The following is a 20288-nucleotide window of genomic DNA, read 5'->3' on the forward strand; positions in this document are numbered from 1 at the left end:
CATACTAGGCAATAATGTATTCTGACTTTTATCACACACTCCTTTTTATTAAATGATGTAATTTAACACAAATATATTAACTGCCTGGGTTTTTACATGACCAATGTTTTTAAGCTACAACTGAGTATAATAGAAGGCTCTTTAATGTTTATTTAACAGTAGAGCATTACTTGTGTGTAAATGAAGCCTGAAATTAGTGGTCTGCTGTATAATGGTGCTGTTCCTTATTTTTATTTTCTAAGTTACATATGAATTTATGCTGCATACAAATCTGAGTAGATACAAGCTGGACACATTACCAAGATGTTATTAAGTTGTCATGGTCTGATAGTTCTCCGTGCCATGTCCTTTGTGCAATGCCTTGCTACCAAATGCCACCAATGCAAAATGTGTGACTAAAAATCAAGTGCAAACAGGAAGAAAATAAACATGTGCAAATGCAGGGGGAAGTCATTTCCTTTTGGTACATTGATTTGAATCACAACTGAGGTTTTTCACTAAAGCAATCCCACATGTCTATAAATACACCCTTCTAGTAGAAGAACACCAAAGAAAAACATGCAAGCAGAGGTATGCTGGCTACACCATGGATCCTGACTTTTACATATTCTTCCCCCATTTCACACAAAAAGTTCCAGCCCTGCTACTAAAAATAAAAATGAAGAATCCATGAGAAGAGTAGGTATAAGACCTGAAGCACCACCCCAAACATTTTCAATTACTATTCTGAACATTCATGAATGTCAAAAATATGCTATGCTGAACAGTTTTCAATAGGTATCAACCAAAAGCACATTTTTTTTTCCCCCACAAATAAACAGGGAAAAAAGTCTCAACTCTGGCATCTTTGCGCCTCCTGGTTCCTTTCTCTGGGAAAATATATCACTTTTAATTGATGTTTGTTCTTATAATGGACTTGAGTCTTTGAGGTCTTTCCTGCTTAGAGTGCTCTTAATGTACAGTCAATATACATGGAAAGTTCACACTAATTATATGCAGCTCAAAGGATTTCAAAATGTCTCCCTGAAAGCTTTGCCTTTCTCCTCAAAACTCCCAGATGAGTTGCCTGGAGGCTGATTTTTCAACAGAGCAAAACAGCCTCCTCTCGGAAATGGATTTCCCATAAAAGTGGGCGACGTGAAAGGGTGTGAAGTGATGGCTCTGGTTCCACAGATGCTGTGCGGGGAACACAAGCAGCCTGTGTCTCGACCCTGGCAATGCTGTGCAGGCACAGGGCACCACTCTCTTCTACCCTGTGCTTCCCCGACCACCTTTTCCTCTGCTTATATCGTTTGTGTTGGGCTATGCTTATTTCAGAGGGCCTAGGCCTTCTCATTTGGAATTTCTACTGAAGACAGTAGATGCACTTGGCGTGCAGCTTTCTTGTACCTCTTCAGCATTTAATGGAGTTCACTCTTTCTTTTGCAGAGCCCTTATTGCTACTTTATTTTTTTAATCAAATTTTTGCTTTATATAATAGTACAGTTGATTTACAATGTTGTGTTAGTTTCAGGAGTACAGAGAAGTGATTCAGTTATACATATACATACATCTTTTCTTTTTTCAGATTCTTTTCTCATTTAGATTATTGTAGAATATTGAGTAGGGGTCCCTGTGCTATACAGGAGGTCCTTGTTGATTATCTGTTGTACATATGGTAGTGAGAGTATGTTATGATGGGATTAATTCTTAAATGTGTGTTCACACCAACTCAATGCCACACACATCTCAGTCTCTCTGGGGTCTTTTCCTTACACCCTCACCTGTGGGGTCTGTACCAGCCTTCTCCCATCTCAACCAACATGAAGAATGACTAAAATAGAAAATGCATTATCAAGGATGCAGGAGAAGTGGCCAAACGGAGGAGCAGGAAGTCCTGGAGCTCACCTCCTCCCTCGGGCACCAAAACCACAACTACCTACAGCGCAACTATTGCTGGGCCTTACCTGAAGACCAGCAGAAAAGAGTGTCCACAGCAAAACAGGAGGCAGGACCTTGCAGCCAAGCAGCCAAGGACAAGCTCCACCTACCACATGCTCACAGCAGGTGCCCACCGCCACAGAAGGACCCGTGCAGCCCACACAGACGGCACCCTCCATCACACCACTCACACAGACGGCACCCTCCATCACGGCACCCTCCATCACGGCACCCACCATCACGGCACTCACATAGACGGCACCCTCCATCACGGCACCCTCCATCACGGCACTCACATGGACGGCACCCTCTATCACGCCACTCACACAGACGGCACCCTCCATCACGGCACCCTCCATCATGCCACTCACAGACGGCACCCTCCATCACGGCACCCTCCATCACGCCACTCACATAGACGGCACCCTCTATCACCGCACTCACACAGACGGCACCCTCTATCATGTCACTCTGATGACAAGAGGGGAGTTTGCTGCTGAATTCCCAAAAAAATGTATCCTACATGACACTACTTCTCCAAGATTCGCAAAAGCGACTAACCTAAATACAAAGAATTAGGCAAAACAAGGTGACAAAGGAATATGTCCTAAATAAATAAATAAGATAAAACCGCAGAGGAAGAACTAAGTGAAAGGGAGATAAGCAATCTACCCAATAAAGAATTTAAGGTAAAGATTGTATAAGAATTTCAGAAGAAGAATGAATGAACACAGTCAAAAGTTTAACAAAGGGCTATAAAATATAAAGAAGAACCAAAGAGATGTGAAGAAATAAAATGGAAATAAAAAATACGCCAGAAGAAAACAGCAGTAGATTAGATAAAATAGAAGAATGGATCTGCAAACTAGAAGAAAACTAATGGAAATTAACCAAACTGAATTGAAATTTCTTTTCTTTATTTTAATTAGGAGAGTTGAAGAGATTTCTGAGACAACATCAACTAACATTTTGTATTATAGGGGTCCCAGAGGAAAATGAAAGGAAAGGGCAGAGAATGTATTTGAAGCGATAGTAGCTGAAAACTTCCCTAACTCAGAAAATGAAATAGACATCCAGGTCCAGGAAGCATCAGTATCTGTTCAGTCGCTCAGTCGTGTCCAACTCTGTGACCCCAGGGACGGCAGCAAGCCAGGCCTCCTTGTCCATCACCAACTCCCAGAGCTTGCTCAAACTCATATCCATCGAGTCAGTGATGCCATCCAACCATCTCATCCTCTGTCATTCCCTTCTCCTCCTGCCTTCAATCTTTCCCAGCATCAGGGTCTTTTCAAATGAGTCAGTTCTTTGCATCAGGTGACCAAAGGATTGGCGCTTCAACTTCAGCATCAGTCCTTCCAATGAATATTCAGGACTGATTTCCTTTAGGATGGACTTGTTAGATCTCCTTGCAGTCCAAGGGACTCTCAAGAGTCTTCTCCAACACCACAGTTCAAAAGCATCAATTCTTTAGTGCTCAGCTTTCTTTATGGTCCAACTCTCATATCCATACCTGACTACTGGAAAAGCCATAGCCTTGACTAGATGGATCTTTGTTGGCAAAGTAATGTCTCTACTTTTTAATATACTGTCTAAGTTTATCATAGCTTTTCTTCCAAGGAGCAAGAATTTTCTAATTTCATGGCTGCAGGAACATCCGCAGTGATTTTGGAGCCCCCAAAAATAAAGTCTCTCACTGTTTCCACTGTTCCCCCATCTATTTGCCATGAAATGATGGGACCAGATGCCATGATCTTCATTTTATGAATGTTGAGTTTTAAGCCAGCTTTTTGACTCTCCTCTTTCACTTTCATCAAGAGGCTCTTTAGTTCTTCTGCACTCTCTGCCATAAGGGTGGTGTCATCTGTATATCTGAGGTTATTGATATTTCTCCCAGCAATCTTGCTTCCAGCTTATGCTTCATCCAGCACAGCATTTCACATGATGTACTCTGCATATAAGTTAAATAAGCAGGGTGACAGTATACAGCCTTGATGTACTCCTTTCCCAGTTTGGAACCAGTCTGTTGTTCCATGTCCTGTTCTAACTGTTGCTTCTTGACCTGCATACAGATTTCTCAGGAGGCAGGTAAGGTGATCTGGTATAGAAAGCACAGAGGAAGCATAGAGAGTCCCAAACAAGATCAACCACAAGAGATACACATGAAGACACACTATAATTAAAATGGCCACAATGAAAGATGAAGAGACTATTAAAAGCAGCAAGTGAAAAGCAACACATTACATACAAGGGAACTCCTATAAGATCATCAGGTTGCTTTGGCAGAAATTTTGCAGGCCAGAGGGAAATGTCACAATATATGTAAAATGATGAGAGGAAAAATAAACTAAAAGAAGAATACCCAGTAAGGCTACCATTCAGATTTGAAGGACAGACAAAGAAATTTATAGATAAGCAAAAGCTAAGAGTTCAGCAGAACTAAACCAGCTCTACAAGAAATGTTAAATGGATTTCTCTAAGTGAAAAAGAAAAGACCACAACTAAAATAAGAGAATTATGAAAGAAAAATTCTCATTGGTAAAAGCAAATCTCATTTTTGAGGCAAATCTCAAAAGTAAAAGTAGTAGATCAACCACTTATAGAGCTGGTAGGAAGGTTAAAAGACAAAAGTAGTAAAATCATCTATATCCACAGCATGTAATTAAGGGCTACCCTGAAAATGGCACCAACTGCTTCGTAAGGGATGTGTGTTGTCATGGTGATGCAAGGTAAGAGCATGGAGATGGGAGATGCAATAGCTGTACCACTTGGAAATGTTGGCTTCTTCAAGATGGATTATGACACTGTATAGCCTACAACCATGGGACAGCAGCCTGCCCCAGCTTGAGGTTAGTACGTCATGTTTAAGTTTTGCAAACCAGACTATCATCCCTAGAGAAACCACAGGGAGGGCTCAAGGCCCACAAGTGGGGAAGGGGCCAGAGTAGTGCTACAATCTAATGGAGCAAGGGTTCAGAATGGACTCGATCAGGCTTTCAGTCCAACCCACGTTGATTCTGGTGGTGAAAAGCTGGAAGATGGACCTCAGTTCTTGTCTTTGAAGGAAGAATTCAGCAAAGTTATCAAGACTGTGAAAGAGATCAAATCATTTATTAGAAGCATAGAACCTGTGAAAAATCATATGGGCCAACTTGGAGTGAGTTCAGCACTCTAAGGACAACTTAGGTTGTTTATATAGGGGCAATTTTCTGGGTTTTTTCCCCCCTAGCCAATCATCTCTATGGGTGTCATCTCTCAACCAACATGGATACAAACTGGCATTTTCTCCTTCCTTTTGTCCTTGCCCTGGGATGAGGGCCTTCTCTGTACATGTGTCTGGCTGGGACATCCACAAGAACACACCCAGTCTGGTCCTAGTGCTCCGGTCAGTACCCCAAGTCGACACATCAGCAGGAGGTCAATCAGCTGCAACTGCTCAGTGGAGCCTGTCCACCTCCCGCCTCAGTGCTGTGGACCATGTTGCCTCCGGTGCTCAGTAAGCTCCACACTGCACTGCATTGACTCCTCGCCCTATCTCTGAACTCATCACTTGGTTTGACATGCTTTCAAGAATGCCTCCCAGGTACACAGCACTGTGCCAGGTGCCATAGGAGAGGGCAGAGAATCAGGTACCTGCCCTCAAAAACTGAGTTAGTCTGTGGAACGCTGAGATTGCTGGCTTGTATGAGCCTCTGAGTTGTATCTGGGTCAGGAGATCTATGGTGAAACCCTGACTAGAGAACTGGGCCTTTCTTCTCTGCCTTCACTGGTCCTTTTTAAATCTTTATCTATAGTCGCATGCCCAGAAATGCTTTAGAGATGCCTATTTCATCATTATTTCATTATAAGAAAACTGTATACCAGAATCAGATCAGGTTTTACTGGCTTTTGTGACCCCAGGCCTTCTGGAAAGTTAATAAAATCTCACTCTTAAGCCCTCCGAAATATGAATCTTTATATTCACTGAGGAACTTGATACAGAATCTGCAGTTTTAAAGGAAGGTGCCATGACCATTATCATCCCCAAAAGAAGTCTACCCACCGAGACTTCCCTGGTAGTCCAGGGGCTAAGACTCCAGGCTCCCAATGCAGGCCCAGGTTGGATCGCTGGTCAAGGAGCTAGGTCCCACATGCAGCAGCTAAGAGTTCGCATGCTGCAGATCCCATGGGCGGCAACTAAGAACTATTGGAGCCAAATAAATAAATATTTTTAAAAGATTACCCACCAAGTAAATGAGGTCACATTTGAAGGGAGTAGTTATTAGACCATTCCAAACCAATAAGCAAAAGATGGAGAAATGTTAACTAAAAACCATTTTGAACCAGACAGAGTAGGGTGGGTGAAAAATGACTGGTAACACATCAAATCGGAACTTGTAGAGTGATCGCCGAGTCAAAGGCCAGCATCTGGACAGCCACAGGAGCTGTAATGAGTCAGCACCATGCTGACATTTACATGAAAGGTACCGATCCGGAATCAGATCAGTACACCCAAATCTCCTTAGGAGGCGTGTGTAGTTCAGAGCTCTGTCTCATGAACATGTCCAGAGATGGGACACAACAGAAAGCAAAGGTACAAGATATGGCTATGATGCCCAGAGAAAAGGTTAAAATAATATTTATCAATTAAAGAAATGAGAAGAGTATGCAGTGAGGACTACGTCTACAAAGAAACTATTCAAAGCAATAGTTTAAGGAGGTTAGTATTCTCATTTAACAGCTACTAAGATTTCTCCTTCAAAAGAAAAAAAAACCACTAGCAGTGTGTTGTGGACACGGCAGATCTGAGTGCCAGACAACAGAGACTCTTCCTGAAGGGACGTGCCGGCAGAGAGAAGCTGGGATCTCCTGGGTGCAACAGTCAAAAGGAGGTTATGTGAACCCCTAGGAAGAGTGATAGAGAAGAAAATTCTGAATAGTCCCTGCTGTCATCTTGTTTTGAGATGCAGAGGGAGAGTAAAACAAATAAATCCAATTTCCAATAATGGTTTTGAATGATGACATCACAGCCTTACGTTTCGAAATGCTAAGTAGTTGCTCCCAGCATGCCAACAGAGAATTGATACCATTTTTCAAGTTAACTCACAAAACAGAAAAATTGACCATTTCCTAAAAGATACAGAAAGAAACTCTAGGAAGAAAAACTTACTTTCAATGTGTTTGTATATAAAAGTAATTAAATAAAAACCATGGGGCAGGGACAAAAGGATTCAAGTACTAAAAACTGCCTTCTCAGAAAGCTCACCAAGCAGTATCATACAATGAAGAACTTAAAAGGACTTAACCTTTCTGCTTGACCCGTGGCAGAATTAAATTATATCTTCCCAACCTGATTTCTCCCATGAAATCTATTCTGTTTAGGATGAAGGTCAAGTACCAAGTGAGAATGATTTAGTGCTGCCCTTCAAATCCAATTCCATAGTCACACTCTTGTCTCAAAATACCAGCCGGACATCAAAGATGAAAAGAAAAAAAATTGGTACCAAAAAATGCAGCCACACTCTCAAGAAAATTATGAAGCTAGAAAAGGACCATTTCAAATTCTATCATCTTCACGTACAAACAGCATTTTCATTCATCAAATACTAAGCAAATACAGAGTCCATAGCTGGCCCCACTGTATGCAGCATCTCACCTTTCACACCGAGCAGTAGAACCCGACTTCTTTTGAAAAGCTGCAGTGCTTACATTAAATTATTTTCTTTCCCTTTCTGCCCATGCATAATAGTCACTTGACTCCACAGAAAGGAAAATTCGACAACCCAGGGCATTACTGAAAATTCTTCAAAAACAGGCAGAACCAAAATAGAACAGAGGAAAAAAATCATAGCACTGTTTGGTCTATAATATAAAACTATAAGAAGCGTGGAATGGAGAAAATAGTCTTTATTATCACCTGTGCAATAATGAACCAGGAGAGTTTTCGAGGAGGAAGATGTTATTTAAATAGAAGTCATAAAACAAGTGAGCTGGCAAGACAGCTGTACGTTAAAGGAATTCTTCCCCTGCTCTCTCTTCTAAAGCACTGTTGAGGCATGCCAGAGATTAAAATTATTCTTCATGGATAAAAAAGGGTTTTAATTACATAGTCTTATAAAGATGAATTAACCAATATAAGTTAATTGAATACCAATTATGTGCTCTGCTTTCTACTACATCTTTACAAAGTAATAGAGGAAGCGTTGTTCAATTTCAGAAAGCTACAGTCTGATTAGAGTCATCAGACACCTTGGTGTCAAAAGCTAAATTTCAGGGCAAAACAGCAAAATGTAAGTTGTCTGCAGAAGTACATGACATAACTCATGGTTGTGTGATCAGACGTGGTATGAATTTAAGGGGACAGGATGGCACCATGAACTTGGCAAACTGAAATGGGCCTTGACATAAGGTTAAAATTTCTGGCATCTTTGCAGAAGAAGAAAGAACAAAAGAACTGGAGAAGTCACAGGTATGGAGGCTGAAGGCAGAAAGGCTAGAACCCTCTGGGGAAGCAGACAAGATCAGTGGGCTTGGCAGCTCCCTGAGGCCAGTTCACAGCAGTTCAGGCCTCGGCCCAGGACTTCGTATACATTAGGATGATTATGTCCATGGTCGCATTATACACCTATGGGAACATCTGCCTAAAGCCTTTCTTCTCAGGCTCGTGGCAAGGGACAAGTTTACCCACCTCTTCTCCTTTTTTTTTTTTCTTTTTGCTGCTTACAATTGACCCTCCTAGTCATTTTTAAGTGTACATGTCAGTGGTATTAAGTACATTCAGATTATTGTGCAAACACCACCACCATTCATCTCCAGATTCATCTTGCAAAACTGAAATTTTGTTCCCATTCAGCAATAACCCTCACCCACCTCCACCCAGCCACTGGCAACCACCATTCCACTTTCTCCTTTACAACAAAAAGTCTACCATTTTCCCCCTGTGCCCCAGCCTCTAGGAACCACCATTCTACTCTGTTACTGTGATTTGGCCTTTCTTTTCTTTTTTTGGTAAAAACTTTACTTATAAGATCATGCAATATCTGTCTTTCTCTGTCTGTTTTGTTTCATTGGGTATAATGCCCTCCAGGTTCATCCATGTTGTCACTAATGGAACAATTTTCTCCTAAGACTACAATATCCGTGTGTGTGTGTGTGTGTGTGTGTGTGTGATACCATACTGTCTTTATATATTCATCCATTGACTGACACTTAGATTGTTTCCACATCTTGGCTATGGTCAATAGTGCTGCAATGGACATGTGAGAGCAGACATTTCTTTGACGGAGTGATTTTATTTCCTCTGGATATAGACCCAGAAGTAGAATTGCTGGATTGTATGGTAGTTCTTTTTTAAATTTGTTTTTGCAGAACCTCCATACTGTTTCTCATTGGTAACCAATTCACACTGCTTATACCAATTCACATTCTCATCAACACTGCAAAAGGGATTCTTTTTTCTATCCTTCCCAAGACTTGTTATTTCTAGTCTTTTTGATAAATGCCATCCTAAAAGGTGTGATTTCTATTTCCTTGATGATTAATGATGTTGAGCACCTTTTGTTGTATCTGTTAGCCAATTGTATCTCTTCTTTAGGAAAAGTCTAATCAGATCCTTTGCCTATATTTTAATTGGGTTTTGGTTTTTGATTGTTTGTTTGTTTTTGCTATTTAGGTGTAAGAGTAATATTAACATTTTATCAGATACATGGTTTCAAACATTTTCTCCCATTCCATAGGTTGCCTTTTCATCTTGACTGATTCTTTGGCTGTGTAGAAACATTTCCATTTCATGTACTCCTACTTGTTTATTTTTGCTTCTGTCGCCTGTGTTTTGGGTGTTACATCCAAACAAATCATTGCCAAGACCAATGTCAAGGAGATTTTCCCCAATGTTTTCTTCCAAGAGTTTTATAGATTCAGAGCCTACATTTAAGTCTTTTAATCCATTTTGAGTTGACTTTTGTGTATGGTGTGAGATGAAGGTCCAATTTTATTTTTTTTACCTGTGTATATTCAGCTTTTCAACACTATTTATTGAAGAGATTATTACTTTTCATATTGCGTACTCCTGATACTTTTGTTGAACAGTTGGCTGTAACTGCATGGGTATATACCTGGGCTCTTGATTCTGTTTTGCTGATCTATGTGTCTGTTTTTGTGACCGTACCATACTATCTTGATTACTATAGCCCTCTAATACAGTTTGAAATCAGGACTTGTGATATATCCAGCTTTGTTCTTAATCAAGATTGCTTTAGCTATTTGGGGTATTGTTGTGGTTCTGTATAAATCTTAACTCCATTTTCCTATTTCGTGAAAAATGCAATTAGAATTTTGATAGAATTTTGATAGCTGAATTTGCAAATCACTCTGGGTAGTATGGACAGTTTAATAATATTAATTCTTCCAAACTATGAGCATGTGGTAGCTTTTTCTTTCTTTGTGCCTTCTCAATTTGTTTTGTTTTTTTCTGTCAACAGTTTGCTTCCTTCAGGCACAGAGAGCACCTGCATGCCTTCAGACCAATCTGCTACCTCAGACGGAGTCAACCTTGGAGCCGGAGCTGTGCGCCAGCCCTGAAATTCCGCATCGGTCACTGCCTTCTCAGCTGCCGCCTGCTCTTCCTTCTCAGTCTCTTCAGGATCTCTGTTGAGGTGGAGATCAGGCATGACCTCCCATAGGCGTTCATGAGAGATGCTGCCACACATGTGCAGAACTTCCCAGGCGAGCATCCACCACATCAGCCCCACAGAGTGCGTTCCCTTGTTGTTGCATGGGATGGCAATGTCCAGGGAGTGCCGAGGAAAGTCGGAGTTACACAGTAGAAGGTAGGCAGGTAGGCTAACATGGAGGTTTCTGTGAGAAGCTGGTGGTCAGCCCTGGGATCAGTAACTACCAGAAGTCTTGGCTCCTGGTGGGCTGTCTGAATCTGGCTAGTGAAGGTTCCAGGAGTGAAGCAGCCAGCAACAGGAGTAGCTCCAGTGGCAGCAGCACCCTGGAGGATATGACACGGTCACCAGCTGGATTTTCAATGGCAAAAATGGCACAAGCTGCTAACAGAAGTCTCTCCCAGGTTCTCTTCAGATTCATGATGGAGATGCCTCCATGGTTCCTTTTGTAGATGTGCTGTTCCATTTGGGAGTCATCAGTGGGTTCCTGCTGCAAAATTTGAGAACATCAAGGACTCCTCCCCTTTAAGTTATGAGGGGAATCCAGAATAACTCTGTATGGACCCCTGTCTGGGTAGCATGGAAAGGTGGGAATGACTATTACTTTAGCTAATTAACAATGTCTTTTCAGCAGCACATCAAAAGATCATATATCATAATCAAAGGGGATTTATCCCTGGGATGCAAGGATGGTTCAACATATACAAATCAATAAATGTTGATACAATACACTAACAAAGTGAAGGATAAAAATCACATAATCGTAATCGATGCAGAGAAAGTATTTGGCAAAATTGAGGATCATTTTGTAGTAAAAATTCTCAATGAATTAGATAAAAAGGGACTGTACTGCAACTTAATAAAAGAAATGTAATGATAGGCCCACATCTAACATCATACTCAATGGTGAAAAGCTCAAAGCTTTTCCTTTAAGATCACAACTTGATCTTAGGGTGCCTGCTCTCTTTATTTCTATTCAGTATGTTAGAGGAAGTCCTAGACAGAACAATTAGGCAAGAAAAATAAATAAAAAGGTATTCATTTCAGAAAGGAAGAAGTACAATTGTCTCTTGGCTGTAGAATACATGATCTCATATATAGAAAACCCTGAAGACACCACTAAATATTAGTTAAAACTAATAAACTCAGTCAAGTTGTAGGATGCAAAATCAACATATAGAAATCAGTTGTGTTTCTATATCCGAAAAAGAAATTAAGAAAGCAATCCCATTTACAGTAATATCAAAAAGAATAAAATACTTAGGAATAAATTTAACCAAGTAGGTGAAAGAGATAGGAGAAAGAAGCAATTCTGCTAACCGCACAAACACTTCTCTTCTTGTCTTGAAAACGTACATGAACCTTGGACCTTGTTGACAGCAATCTTATGATGAAGAGAAAACAAGCAAGAATAGGAAAAGCCCACATAGGGAAGACAGAATGAGAAGACAGAAGGTCACTAATGCTGTCTTTGAAATAAAGATTCAGCCCCAGCTCCGGATTTTTGCTGTAATAGTCATAAGTGCTAAGCCTTCATTAGTTTATATTACTGTCACCTGCAGCCAAAAGCATTCCTAACTCACTCACCTGCCTCCATAACACCAAGTCTATAAGGATGCCTCAGGAAAAGCTGTATTCTTCATGCCTTGACCCTCAGGCTACTGTTAACTGTTCAAATTCCTTCCTGGGATTTTTTTTAAACTGAATCTAGGAAGAAAAATCAGTCCTTTCACAAGGCTAAAGTCTTACAAATGTTAAACCTGGGTCACCAACAGCACAGATTTTTGCACTGAACAGGATTACCGTCTACAGTCAGAAACATAACTGTCAATGTGCACATAAAGGAAGCATGGCAGTACGCTCTGGTGGGACCCGTTTCCCCGGTGCCAGCAGCTCCTGAGTCCAGCTGCACTGCTGCCCTTCCTACAGTGTGCCGGGCTAACCATTCTTCGAAATTGAAAGTGATAGTCACTTAGTCATATCCAACTTTTTGGGACCCCATAGACTGTAGTTTGCCAGGTTCCTCTGTCCATGGGATTCTCCAGGCAGGAATACTGAAGTGGGTTGTCATTCCCTTCTCCAGGGGATCTTCCCGACCCAAGGATCAAACCCAGATCTCCCGCATTGCAGGCAGATTCTTTCCTGTCTGAGCCACTCTTTGAGTTCCCATAAATCCCTCCTTTAGACTAAACTAGTTTTGAGTTAGTTTTCCTTAATTTATAAACCCAGAATGCAAGTTATGTATTTCAAATTCTTCCCAGAAGAACTTTCTTATACGTTTTCCACGAAGCTAATATGAGAAGTAAGTACACATTTTCCAGTTTTCCATAAGAAAAAGGTAGAGCTCATCTTTCCCCTTAAATCAGCCTGGGAAGTGCTATGATTATTCTACATTCAAATTATATCTCTAATCTTAGCAGTGTAGTGACCTTGGGTAAGTTACATAACTTCTCTGGGCCTCATTTTACTTATCTATAAAGTAAGGATGAAATGGACTTCCCTGGTGGACCAGGGGCTAAGACTCCATGCTCCTAATGCAAGGGACCTGGGTTTGATCCCTGGTTGGGAAATTAGATCCCACATGCTTCAACCAAGAATTTGCATGTTGCAACAAATGGCATCCCACTCCAGTGTTCTTGCCTGGAGAATCCCAGGGATGGGGGAGCCTGGTGGGCTTCCGTCTGTGGGGTCACACAGAGTCAGACACGACTGAAGTGACTTAGCAGCAGCAGCAGCAACTAAAAAAAAAAAGTCCCATATGCTGCAACTAAGACCCACCCAGTCCAGCCAAATAAATAAATAATGAATATTTTAAAAATTGTTCATTGAAACAAATAAGGATGATAAACTGTAACTAACTCAGAGTGTTTCTGAGAATTAAACAAATCAACACCTATAAAAATTTAGAATGATATGAAGTAACAAATGTGAAGTAATATTCTTGGGCCTACATCAAAATCCTAACAATAATGAGATACATGATCCATGAAAAATAATAAGTGACCTTTCAGCTATGGGACCAACAAATTAATCTTTTAAGAATCTACTGTTTTTGTAGCACTTCACAGTGCTTAAGTAGTTTATAACTGTAATCAGAGGCTTCCCTGGTGGCCCAGATGGTAAAGAATCTGCTTGCAATATGGGAGACCTGGGTTCAATCCCTGGGTCAGGAAGATCCAACTGTAATCAACCTGTGCTGTACTGTGCTGTGTTTAGTTGCTCAGTCATTTCCAACTATTTGTGATCCCATGGACTGTAGCCTGACAGACTCCTCTGTCCATGGGGATTCTCCAGGCAAGAATACTGGAGTGGGTTGCCTTGGCCTCCTCCAGGGGATCTTCCCAACCCAAGGATCAAACCCAGGTCTCCCACATTGCAGGTGGATTCTTTACCATCTTAGCCACCAAGGACACCATCAGTTCAGTTCAGTTCAGCCACTCAGTCGTGTCCAACTCTTTGCGACCCCATGGATCGCAGCACACCAGGCCTCCCTGTCCATCACCAACTCGACACCATAGAGGCAAGTAAATCAAAGATTCAGGAAATTTGTATCATCTGTCCACTAGGGTATAACTAGAACTTGAACCCAAGGTTGTATGAATTACAAGACTCAACTTCTTTTATAATACCATACAGCCTCAGGATAAGAAAACATTCAATCTTTTGGTTCTGGGTAGTAAACTAAGATGATTACAGTAGACAAATAAGGCCTAAGATGATATTTTAAAACAAAAGTTAAGCCCAGACAAAATGACCCTTGAAAAATCTCTTAATTCATCTATAAATTTCTTGCACTTATTTCCTTGAAAGCACAAAAGCCAAGAATTGATTCTTTTAGGTTTCATTTTATTTTGTGTTTTAAAAAATCTTTGAAGAAGGGCATACATGGACCCCCATGGGGCAAAGGGACATCTTTCGTAAGTTCTTCTTCTGTTGAATTGTTATAGCTGAATTTGTACCAGAATAACATGTAACATTACTTCATGGTGACCAATGCTTAGGACGGCACTGTCTTCACTGAAGAGCGTGGCTGCCCACTCAGGATACACTCATTCAACTTCCCTCCAACCTTCAGGAAGAAAAAAACAGCCAGCTCAAGGTCAAGGACAGAACAAAAGAGAAAAGTACAAATGTTCAAATGTTTCTGTTTCCTCAAAAGAGTTAAGTGATTACATATTTGCCTTCTCACCCATTGGACTGCCTTCACACACCTTTACGTCTGAATAAATTTTGAGATTCTAGCTAATACTGCCCATAGAACACAAAGGTTTTTTTAATCACCACTCTGGCTCAAAATCCCACAAATCATAACAGGAGAAAAAGATTTAACGCAAACAAAACGAGAAAAACAACAATTAAATTTTGAAAGCTGGAGAGGACCAGAAATGAGCAGACCAGGGGAAATGTTTCAGCAGTGAGGAAACCCTCTCCAAGAGGATTGTATCGTGAGCTCACAAATGACTCAGGATGGGGGACAACTGTTATGAATGAAAGATGTTGGTAGGCAGAGAACAAAGAAATGGCTGAAATCCAAAAATCAACCCAATCACCCAGGCTCCCTCCATCAAATTCTTTACGTTTCCACCCTATCTCACACACCCAAGGGCATCTTCTTGGCAGGAGTAACAAGAGCTCCAGACCTGCCCACCTCTTGGAGCCCCAAACGTTCACAGAACACACCCATGCAGTCTTAACCGCACCAAAGTGAAAGTTGCTCAGTCATGTCCAACTCCTTACGACCCCATGGATTGTAGCCCACCGGACTCCTCTGCCCATGGGATTTTCCAGGCAAGAATACTGAAGTGGGTTGCCATTCACTTCTCCAGGGAATTTTTCTGACCCAGGGATCGAACCCAGATCTCCCACATTGAGGGCAGATTTTTATACTATCTGAGCCACCAGGGAAGTCCAGACCCTACCAAACCTGGGCTTTATCCTCCCATTTAATTGGATCTTTACTTTCTCACTGCAGCATCCCCTGGAAACATTTTATTCTTCACTGCCCTGCACAGCTGGTCTGCAGACACTCATTTCAGTCTTACAGCTGATGTAGAATTTTCTGTCTTTTGCTACCTAGCAACTTGGGTGAAACAGAATTTAATATCCTATCACACTTACATAATCAAATATTATAAGGCTAAATACTGGTTAATAGAAACATCATGACATACCTATAACAGGGGAAGTGTCTGACTTAGAGTGAAGGAAAGAGCTAAATCCTTATTTTCCAAAGGAGAACATCAATAGATAATGAAAGTGAAAGTGTTAGTCACTCAGTCATGTCTAGCTCTTTGTGACCCTATGGATTGTAGCCCTCTAGGCTCCTCCGTCCATGGGATTCTCCAGGCAAGCATACTGGAGTGGGTTGTCATTTCCTTCTCCAGGGGATCTTTCCACCCCAGAGAGCAAACCTGAGTCTGATGCATTGCAGGAAGATTCTTTATTGTCTAAGCCACCAGGGCAGCCCAAATATATATTTATTTGGCTGTGCCAGGTCCTGGTTGCAGTATGTGGGATCTAATTCCCTGACCAGGGATTGAACCCAGGCCCCCTGCATTGCGAGCTCGGAGTCTTAGCCACTGGACCCCTAGGGAATCCCTCAATAGATAATACCCCAAACTAAAAAATACATCAAGAGATGGGAGTGTACACCGAAAGATGAATGGATAAAGATGTGGTACACACACACACACACACACACATACTGGAATACTATTCAGCCATAAAAAGAAAGGAATAATGCCATTTGCAGCAACATAGATGGACCCAGACATGATCATATTAAATGAAGTAAGTTAGACAAATACCATATGATAACACTTACATGTGGAATCTAGAATATGACACAAACAAACGCATCAATGCACAGAAACAGACACACAGACACAGAGAACAGACTTGTGTTTGCCAGTGGGGAGGGGAGTGGGGAAGGGAAGGATGGGGAGCTTGGGATTAGCAGATGCAAACTTCTACGTATAGGATGGATAAAGAGCAAGGTCCTACTGGATAGCACAGGGAACTATATTCAACATCCTGTCATAAGCCATAACAGAATATTTTGAAAAGAAGGCATGTGTGTGTGTGTGTGTGTGTGTGTGTGTGTGTGCATCCTAAGTCACTTCAGTTCTGTTTAAAATAAGCACAATGTTGAAAATCAACTCTACTTCAGTGGTATTTAAAAAAAAGAAATGGGAGTACAAACTTTTTTTGGAAATATAGAGGTAAAACAGAAGAAACAGCTCCAAAAGCTGGACACACTTGCTCTGGGGTCTGGGAATGGAGTGGAGAGGGCTACTGTTTGCACGATGAGATCCGTACAATTGAGTGACTTTTAAATTACACGTAACCTTGAAAAACTAAAAAAATCAGACAAAAATAAAATACATAGGGAAGAATCTGTTCCCTCTCCTAAATTGCTAACTCCATGTTCAGTTTTGCTTTCACTTTCACAAGGGTAAGTCATGTCACGATGTCAGAGCGGTTAACCACAAATGCACATTTTAAACAAGTTTGAGCAATCCACACAGAAACATGATAAACTAGGAGATGACATGTCAGTCCATAAAGTCTTTCCCAAATGGATTCTTTCACAGAGTGAGACCCTCTAATAGATCTAAACCGATTCAACCAATTTTAACCGTGATTTACACACCGCTTTACAGCAATACATTGATCGAAGGTAGAGAAGGAGGTATTCGAACTGCAGCTCCCGCACTATCAGACTGCGGAGGATGAAATTATGTGAGATTACCACCTTAAGAAACTTGAAACAGTCGCTGCTGATACTTCAGTCAAAATATACACTTTTCAGTATTTTTTGAATGAGGCGATCAATCTATTATGACACCACTTAAAGCTTATGGGCTAAAATGAGTACTTTGTGAATGGTTTCTCACCTTTAGAGCAGCTCTGAAACACAGATTCACAAGCATTATCAGAAGTGTGATCAAACTCCCTGAGGACTATGGCAAATAAAGGGCTTTAGTGAAGCTGACTGTTGAAACCTGTGTTCACTGTCAACATTCAGCTATTTCCCCTACAGCCACAGAGACTGTCCTCAGATCACGCCTTGTTTGACAACTTCCACTACCCGGGATGTGCTGGAGTTGTTCCAAACACTCAGATTTGTTTCTCATTACATCACAGTGGTTTTGGCTTCCTGTGTTTAACTATTTAACACATCACAGGTTTCAAATGATATTTTTTTCACCACAAAGGAACACGTGTCTAAAAGTTCACTGCATGCACTCACAAGATTTCCCATGTACATTTTCATAGATTTATGAAGATGCCTGGAACCACTGAAATCTCTGGGCATATGTCAATCATGGACACCAAATTTCTACTATGAACTAAGCTTAAAATTCAGAACTGCACACAGACTAGTTTACAGAAAGTTCTAAATGCTGTCATCCAATTTTATTCTTTCTATACTTTTAAGAAGGTAAATCATGTAATATTTAAATCTAGTTTTCATAAAATTATATCCAGCTTCAGATAGTGATTGAAATAATCGAAACGATCGTTTTTAAATTTAACTGAACTGAAACTTTTTCAGATAGTGCCAGCACGGATTAGCACAGTACCACATTCACTGTCATGTCCCAGTGGCTCTGTTCAGATAGCGTGTGTGTGCTCAGTCGCTCAGTCGTGTCCAGCTCTGGGACCCCATGGCATGCGGCCCACCAGGCTCTTCTGTACATGGAATTTTTCAGACAAGAATACTACCGTGAGTTGCCATTTCCTACTCTAGGGGAATCTCCCCAACCCCAGGGATGAAACCCACATCTCTTGCGTCTCCTGAATTGGAAGGTGGATTTTTAACCACTGTGCCACCTGGGAAGCCCCCATTCAGATATATTACAATTTTATCTCCATATCAATGAATCCTAAAAACTAACAACAGAAATAGTTTTATAAGGCTTTTGCATTACCCATACACGTTTGAGACTGAAAAGAAACATAGTATTTTTTTTCCTTATAACTTAATCCAAGTGTACTGGGCTGTCCCACACATACATATAGGCTTATAAAATCATTCTCCTAATCAGTGATGAAGATGAATAAAGGCAATTAACACAACACTGTAAATCAATTACACTTCAATATAAAACAAATGAATAACCACAAAAAAAGAAAAGGAGCAAAGTCAGATCAACAATGAGTCATCATCATCATCATCAACACTGAAACCAGGCGCTGGCCCCACGTTTCCAGCATAAACCTTAAGGCAAGCGTGTCAGTCGTGTCTGACTCTCTGCAACCCCATGGACTGTAGCCCTCCAGGCTTTTCTGTCCATGGAATATTCTCTAGGCAAGAATACTGGAGTGGGTTGCCATACCCTTCTCCAGAGGAATGTCCCAATCCAGGGATCGAATCCTGATCTCCTGCATCACAGGCAGATTCTTTACCATTTGAGCTACAGGTAAGTCCCAGTACCATAAATGATCTCCTCGGAGCTAAAAGAAGATAGCAAAATTGGTCATTAATTTAGCTTCCCGAGAAAGCGGTGCAGTGTAACCAGAATTTGAGGAAGTGCTAAAATGTGTCACCAGCATCTCTCAAGTATAAGGCTCCAGTGAGAGAGTAAGAAAGTCCCAAGAAAGAGAGGAAACCCCACTTGGAAGCAAGTCATCTCTCCTTCTATCCACAGCATTCAGGCCATAGATCCTTAATCAGGAAACACACTCCAGGTGCCATCAATGAACTTGGGGACAATGAGCTTCAAAAACAGCCAGCTGAGCAAGGATGCAGAGCGTGGTTCCTCTTCCATAAGTCCCCAAGCCTAGAGCATCACTGCAGCTCCTTTCTCACACACAGGAGGCCAATACCCTCCAAATGAGGAGAAGCCCTGGAAACCCAAAGTGCAAGGAAGGCAAGGATGACTCAGGAACATCATCCCTCCGGTGGATAAATCAAGTGATAGAAATGATATGATAACACAGACAGATGCCCCAAAGGCAACTGATACAATTCAGCAGTCATTCCCAATTAAAACACTTTTCAAATTGTAATAGTTGCTAACTTCTCTAACATAATACCCTTAATACTGAGAGTTTAAAGAAATCTCATTGAAAGGAAGATTGGAAAACAAAGAAAGATGAAGGCTAGAAGTGTTAGGCAATTCAGAATAAGAAAATGAATTAAGTGGCAAACATTTTTTGGAGGTTGTTGGCAATACGTATCAGAAGGCCTTTAACTAATCATTTCCATGGCTAAGATTTTATCCTCTGAGATAAGCCACCAGAGGAGTGCACACACATCTAAAGGCCTATCAAAATGGTAGATGAGACGCACAGAACAAAAGCAGCTGTAAAGGAATGTATGTGTGTGTGCCAGCTATGTGTTAACAGTAAGCAGTCATTAAAAATGTCACCCAATGCAAAGGAAACTGACTGCAAAGGGGCAGAGTATATCTAAGTGATGGAAAAGTTCTGTGTCTTGATTGTGGTGGTGGTCATACAACTGTGTACATTAAAGACACTGAAAAGACTATACATTTTTAAATGAGTGAATTTCATTGTATACAAATTATAACTTTATAAAGCTGATTTTTCCAAAGGAGTCTGGGTATAGATAGGGCTTCCCATTAGAGTGACAAGTGGAAAGTTGCATGGAAGACTTTGTAGATGCAAGCAAAGGTGAAGAATTGGAGTAATTAATGAAATCAACCTACTGTATGAGGTTTGATTATAAAAGAACCTACCCACTGCTGGAGCTTA

At 41.0% G+C, this 20288-nt stretch overlaps 1 long non-coding RNA gene and 1 pseudogene across 1 annotated transcript in view; both read right to left on the bottom strand.

The window, feature by feature from the left end:
- Positions 1 to 20288, bottom strand: part of LOC129547558 (uncharacterized) — a 201513-nt gene that overhangs the window by 109128 nt on the left and 72097 nt on the right. The gene's annotated exons all lie outside the window — the stretch shown is intronic.
- LOC129548195 (small ribosomal subunit protein uS2 pseudogene) lies at positions 10308 to 12511 on the bottom strand (annotated as a pseudogene).

The sequence above is a fragment of the Moschus berezovskii genome, chromosome 24 (genome assembly GCF_049115385.1).
Source record: "Moschus berezovskii isolate FMDL1 chromosome 24, NW_MosBer_1.0, whole genome shotgun sequence".
In the NCBI taxonomy this organism is placed as follows: domain Eukaryota; kingdom Metazoa; phylum Chordata; class Mammalia; order Artiodactyla; family Moschidae; genus Moschus; species Moschus berezovskii.